This window comes from Fopius arisanus, unplaced genomic scaffold, assembly GCF_000806365.1.
Source record: "Fopius arisanus strain USDA-PBARC FA_bdor unplaced genomic scaffold, ASM80636v1 scaffold00043, whole genome shotgun sequence".
NCBI classification, from domain to species: domain Eukaryota; kingdom Metazoa; phylum Arthropoda; class Insecta; order Hymenoptera; family Braconidae; genus Fopius; species Fopius arisanus.
The window spans coordinates 467,012-474,204 of record NW_011887782.1 but is presented as its reverse complement, the minus strand read 5'-3'; the positions used below and the strand labels follow the sequence as shown (position 1 = coordinate 474,204).

The 7,193-nt window shown below is 42.1% G+C and overlaps 1 protein-coding gene across 1 annotated transcript in view; it reads right to left on the bottom strand.

Annotated features, from left to right (window-relative positions):
* Nucleotides 1-2,419: 2,419 nt before the first annotated feature.
* Dh44 (diuretic hormone 44) overlaps nt 2,420-7,193 on the bottom strand; it is an 8,042-nt gene continuing 3,268 nt past the window's right edge. Inside the window, exon 4 of the mRNA XM_011305574.1 lies at nt 2,420-2,821. The gene's annotated coding sequence lies outside the window, so the exon portion shown is untranslated. The remainder of the gene's footprint in view (nt 2,822-7,193) is intronic.

Sequence of the window (7,193 nt, the reverse complement as noted above, 5' to 3'; positions counted from 1 at the left end):
GCTAAAAGCTGAGCTACTTCTCATAGAGGCACGTGCAATCGGGCCTACGGGAGTCGATTCGATTGCCCACCCCCAATTCAAGGCAACACCATGAGTTTCACCCCGGAAATGGGTCTCTGTGGTCGAAAACGTTCCTTCCGCAGCCACAAAGCAATCCATTTCACTTGTCGCGGACGCTTAGGTGTCCCTATCTCTCGCTATCCCAATCTAAGATTGGAAATACATACCCGTCATAATCCCAACAGGATTACTGCCAGAACTGATGGCGAGCTCCTAAAACATTCGCTCGCCACCAGCACTCAACGATAACTGTCTCGAGATTCTCCAGGGTCTTCTCGCCATAGTCTGAACCTCTCGGTGTCTGTGGATCATCCGTTACCCCATAATCACCGATCAGTTCGACGGGATCACGGGAACGCTAGTCGTTTCACCTAGCCGTTAGTCCCTAGTCTATATCGTCGACGCCTTTTGGGATCACCGAGTTGGATCACCTGTACTTCCGCCCTGGACTCCCTAACACAGTTGAGTGGATTTCCAAAATGGGTGGCAGCTATCGTCAGCGCCATCATAATGTTCCGAAACTACCGTCACCACGTTTTTTCCCACTATGGAATTGATCTCACTCACCGTATGAGCGACCTCAGCGATCGTCGTTCGATGCTCTTTGAGTGGTGAAGAGGTGGTGAAGAGGTGGTGAAGAAGTGTCATTCCAAGAGGGCTCCGAAAGCTGGGTCGTTATGAAGAGTTGCGAAAGTAGGGGAGCTGCGAGCGCCCACTTCGCTGAGTTTCGCATTGATTAGTGACAAGATGTTGCAGTGCCTTACCACCTGCAACTTCAGGCCTCACTGCAGAACTCAAAGGGCAACTATAAAGTTACTCGAGAAGAATCGCCATGGGGAAGATCAGACTAACGACGGAGTCAAGTGAGCCCTTCAATGACTCACAGGATGTACGGGATAGTCTAAATTAACCTGCATCATAACAAAAACGCTTCAGTTATCCTCTGCAGGACGCTAGCTATAATGCGCACAGCCATAGCTCTCATCCAAGAACAATGAGTAGTGGATAGGAAGAGGAAAACAGGATAAGGGCCTGCTTCTTTATCAAAGGATCTGAGGCCACTTTCCTCACTACTGAGCTCTGGGGATTTCGCGGTAGCTAGAATAAGGATACAGTTACGAGGAGACAGAATTTCGGAGTACATAATAGAGAAGTCGAAAACCTCACAAACAAAGTGAAGGAGGACGGGCTAGAACTCCTGCTTGGATGCCACGCCAACTCCGACCACGTAGGATGAGGGAGGCCAGCGAGAGCGCGAGCGAACGACGAGTTTGACTGAGCGCCAGCTGGAGCGGCTCTGCCGAGTGATTCGGAAGTGTAGCCCCTATGGCACTCCTTCCCACTCTTAACTCACGACTGAGTTGGGGTACCGTGCGCTGTGATGTGCTGTCTCTCGCAGCCGAGTGCTTAGGGTGTGGGGGTAGGGTACAGGGTGTACTGCTGAGTGCCCTGTAACACTTTTTCGGATTTCGTCCTAGAGATGGAGGATAGTTATTACCTTCACCTGTTCCCATACTCGTCTTCGAATATTGGAACCGATTTGAAGGAGCGCAGCCTAGATTTTCAAGGGTTAAAAGTTAACAAAAACTCAACGAACCGAAGCAAGGGTAAAGAGGTGAGGTGGCCCAAAATAGGAAAATATATACAAAACCAAAAGCACGAAAGGACAGGACGAGTAGGGTTGCAATACAAAACCCAAAAGTAAAAAAAAACCCGTAAAGTCCATGAACGAGACGATACTCTAAATCCCGACGAAAACTATTCGCGAAAGGCTAAAAGGCCCGGGACTGCTGAGGATGCTAGGTCGTAGAGAGAAGACCAGGGTCCACGGATACGTGATTTTAATAAACCGAAAGTTCTCACCCTGATGACACCGCCTGAGGAGTATTGCTCTCACCCAGAGAGCGTGATCAGGGAGAGCATAACCCTTATGTAGAGGGCGCAAAATCAATGCAAGGGCACCGGGAGTCTACCAAGGGCTACCACTGCCCCATCTAACATGGAGCACTGATACACCAGTATGAGAGGTATCCTATACGCCAAGAAGTCGCATAGAAGAACTGGGAGTGTTTTCACGTATCCGCCCTGTACGCCGGCGCCAATTGGGCACGCTTATTGCAGGTATTTCGTTTTTCCCGTCGAAATCTAAGGTTATTGTCAATGGGCAATTCTATCAATGAACACCTCTGGTCAATAGTGACCTTGCCTACCCGAGGATGCCCACATCTGGTATACATAAACTAATCAACAATATGACATTGCCTTGATGTATAGGTCTTCACTGTATTTATGGATATTGGCTGGGAATAATTGATTTTTAAATATTCGAAATTATTGCAGATTATTCAAGACCTTTCATTTTTATTCTTTTATCTGTACAGACAATTATGGTTACATGGCCAATATAATCGAAATGTTTCATGGGAAATAGATCGAATTTCCCATTTTTACCGCCACTCTCATACATTTTATGATCTACAGGTAGTTAAATTCAATAAATACGTTGGTTTTCTTAAACTAAGCACAAATAAGTAGACATTTCTTCTGTTCATCTCGAACACAATTTCCCAGCATTTTTTTTGCTAAGAATAAGATTATTGAATTGCAGGACTAGCTCCAAAAATGTAAAACTCATCATTGTAGTGCGAATTGAAGGAAAATCTAAGGTATGCAGAATTGATAGTATTGTACTCGGTGTCAGTTACTTCAACCTCTTTAGCGCAAAAGAGAGTTACACCACTTGTAGCTCATATGGTTCCATCTGTAAAAAAAAAATTATTGGATTTTTTTACATAAAGACATTTAGTGCAACAAAATCAACGTTTATAATTGTAATTTTGTTTTTAAGATAATTTGATATAAGAATAAATTAAATAGTATTGAATATAATTGAATAAAAATATGGTATAGAGCGGTATATTGTCTGGGACAAATAGAAAGACAAACATGTCTATTTCAAAAAGGAACTTCATGATGGTAAGGAAATTCAATGCAATTATTGAATTTAGATCGGGGAAAGGCTAAGAAACATCATGTAAAAGGATCTGCAACGCTTCTGTAGTTTGTCTTTTTCATTATTGAGTATCAAAAATGAGTAATTTGTAAATGCAGTCGTGGCACACTATATTCATCCATTAATCTTTAAGTTGTGGGTCTTCCTTTTCGCTCCATCTTTATCGGTCCATCTTTGATCTTCCAAAATTATTATCCTTCAAATTCCTCACGCTATCCTTCATTCTTCAAAACATTACGAAAATGAAAACTGTTCATCAGTATTGGCTTGACATAATTTACTTTTTTCGGATAATTTTTTTTTAATTACGGCCCTTTCTACTTTCCTTCTTTGGTTAATTGGCCCTATCCCACCCTACGCATAGGGCTGAGGATCCTACACTATAGCGTATTCACTGACCTACAGAACATAGGGGTAACATGGGAAACCACAGGAAAAACCATGTCGGTAGAGGCGGTTGCTTTATTACCAACCTCCTGCTCATCGGCGCCTGTTGAAAAATTCGATTCAATGGGGAATAAAACCTACAACTTTCAGAACACTAGACTCGCACGTAGCCACTGAGCTATCGACGTCGCTATTTTTTTTCGGCTAATAATCTATAAATTATTTAGTATTTTCCTAAGCACACGATACACGAGTTTCTTCATTTAATCACGCTCGAATAGTTGTCACCAGAAGTGTGTCGTTCATCTGTCCACATTAATATAAGAGCTACCTGAAATTCAACTAGACATTACGGATTCGTATGATCTGCAACCATCATGAGAACCACTGACACGAGAACTTTGATATGTATCTAAAGTTTCGATAGTAATCCTTAAATCATGAAAATTTCTCAAGGGACATCTCGATTGAGAAAATTAAAAGATTTTTCTTTCTCAAAATTTGTATTTCTAAAGTGTTCACGTAAATGCATAGAAGAAAAAATAGTTTACCCAGCTCATTCGGAATTGTAGAAAACATATCAATTATCAATTGGACATGGTCTCGATCCTCAAGTTTCCTTCATTCTACCAGCTTTATTCGTGGGTCCCTTCGATAAGGACAACTTTGATAAGTGTTACTAGTTAGTCGTTAGTTATTAATGCCATTCTAAGTCCCAAGAGATCGAACTGTGATACGCGCGAGAGATCGTTCAATGTCGGGAAACTTTCGTCGGAAAAAGAACCAGAGATTCAGTAGGAATGTTATTGAACGGATAATGCCACCTAGATGTGGACTGCAGCTTCTGCAGCTATCCTATAGACTGTTCCTAGAAGTAGCCGTCCAACGTTGCCATGATCCAGTGTAATTTTCAGCAGAGTGACCGGATCTTCGCCAATTAGAAAATGTCTTGGAATCAAGCAAGACACCTCATCAGAGTCTTCAGAGTCCTTGCAGAAGGTGTTGAAGACGAGATCTGCTTCGATACAAGGAGCATAGGAGGAGCATAGAGAAGAGCGTAGGAAGTTTCAGATGACGAAAATGACGAATGCGAGAGGAGTAGCCCAAAAGCTTCAACAGAGATCATAGTTTACTAATTTTACTGCTGCTTCTCTTTTTCCTTCACAATGTGAAGTTTTTCGTAAATTCGACGACCACCACGTGCCATCTTTGACATCCACTGCGGAATGACTCTGGAAATCCTTTGGTGGGGCATAGACTAGCATCTTTAGCTTCTTGTCCGTACCAATTAAATGCATGGCGTAGTCGCAGGCATCGTAGTCGAGGACCCTGTTATGGACGTATTTCTTCCTGCTAAAAGAATGAAAAGTGATCCATACCAAAACTGGTAAGTGCTAAGTCTGTCCAGAAGAGCACAGAAGCAATATCCAGATTGAGCTCGGCACGAACATATCTTGTGAGATCTACCAGACCAACTGCAGCGTTGAGGTCGAGACGTGGAATCGTGAATCAGCGGGGCTATCTTTGTTCTCGCTATACCTAAGAATATACAGACCACGCCTGAACCCACAAGCTCGAATTTATCACAGTAGCAGTGGGAAATAGAGATTTTCTTAATGTGAAAAAGCTCATTACGAAACTGAACCTACTACCGGAATTTCGGTGGCGACAGACTATAGTTTCAATACAACCCTGCCCTCTGTAGACTCTGGAGAAGACACTTGGACCTTGATCACGGCCAGAAGCAGAAATTGCAGATGATCAAATGGTTCGGCTATCACAGATAGAATATTTTTCTTCGTCAACCGTATGCTAGAAGGGAGGCGGTGAATTTGAGTCATAGAGTTGTCTTGCCGCGTCGGATCCCGAGGAATGGCCTCCACATTCATAAAACGAAGTAGAAATGAAGTATTAGAGTGCTACTTTGCTAGAGAAAAGCCGCCTGCTAGGCAGAGATTTACCACTTGTTGAGCAATAGCATGGAGACCACTTCGCTTGTCAGCTCCACAATAGTGAACGGAGCGATGGCAAGAAGAAAATTATATCCCTCGTCCGCGACCAACTGCTTAACAAGCCTACAGCAAGCAGTGTGACCGATTGAGTCTTCAGCTTAGGTTGCAGTACTGACCTGATAGGCGTATAGTTCTGTGGAATTCTATCCATTCCTAATCACGCCAATAATTGAACCATTTGAACAAGTTTCAACTTCATTGTGTCATTAAATGAATAATGCAACCCGTCAACTCCTGTTTGTTCGTCCATCGTCTTTGAGGACAACATCATTATTACGACGTCTACATATTCGAGTTTGAGCTCCTACCAATATACCTGAGAAATATTTATTGAGCTCAACAATGATCTGCTCATGCATAATACATTTCCATCAATCAATTCTTCATAGGCATTAATAACATCACTTGCAGGAACCGTGAGCACACTTTTATTCCAGGAGAGTTGTGCGTCGTTATTATTGTTGGATTTTTAGGAATTTCTCCCAAGTACAAAATTCCCTTTTTGTCTTCTAGCTATAATTTATATTATCGTTCCTGTTTATTACTTGCTGTTGATTACTTGCTATCCTTAAGGAACATTTGGCGACCAGAAGTGGTCAAGGAGGAAGGAAGAAGCCTTTTTCAGAGGATACAAATGATGTTGCTCCAAAGGTCCTAAAACAAGGCCCAAGTAGTTGTCTAGTGAATTAGTCTCTCGTGAGTTTCCGTAGAGCAACGTGCCTCTCGGTTAAAGTAGCGTCAGAAATCATTCAGAAGAATAAGTTATGTAAGTAGAAATATAAATCGAAGTGTTCATTATTTTTAATTTTATAATCCACTAATTACGAGTTTTTTTTTTATATTCCAGTCCTTTCTACCTGACTTTCTGGCTAATTGGCCCTATGTTACTCTATGTATGCGGCTGCGGATCCTACACTTGTACCGTATTCCCTCTCCTATAGAACATAAGAGTGACATGGGAAACCACTTGAAAAACCATGTCGGTACAGGCAATTGCTGTATTAACAACATCCCGGTCATCGGTGCCTGTTAATTATGAGTTTGCAATCTATAGATCTGTACGTGACTCCTCATGAATTAACAGAAGTGGGAAAAACATGTCGAAATGATTGCACGTGGAACACATTCAGAAAAGGCATGGAAGAGAGGAAATGTACTGTTTCGATAAGTGCTAAAGGAGGGAAAGGAAGCCAATAAAGTGAGTGGGCCACACAGCAGGCGTTCAACGGCTATTTGCAGATTTTGGTCCTTTAGTACTGAAGTAACTAAAGTTTAGTTGCTAGCAGAGTCAATTAATTTCCTTACTTGCCTTCTGAGCCGACTGACCAGTAAAGAATGAATTACTACTAGGCTACGTGTGCACCATACCAAACTGTGCACATACCAAACTTCAAAATTTCTTTCACGACCCAGGTTACCCCTCTTTGAATATCTGTGACTTCAAATTACTTCATCGTTCATAATCGGTGTTTGTGTGGATGTACGAGACTGCTCATCTTCTATTCCCTTCTAGAGGTACACATTTTTTTCATTAAAATGATAAATTACAATTATTCCTAATGAACTCAACACGCACAGTATAATATTAAATCTCAATCATACCAGCGTTCGACGTAACCCCACAAAATCAAGATATTTGACCCAGGTAACGTATTCCCTAAATTTTGGGTAAGGGTATTGTTACCACTTACCACACATACAATGTCCCAGAAGTATTGAAA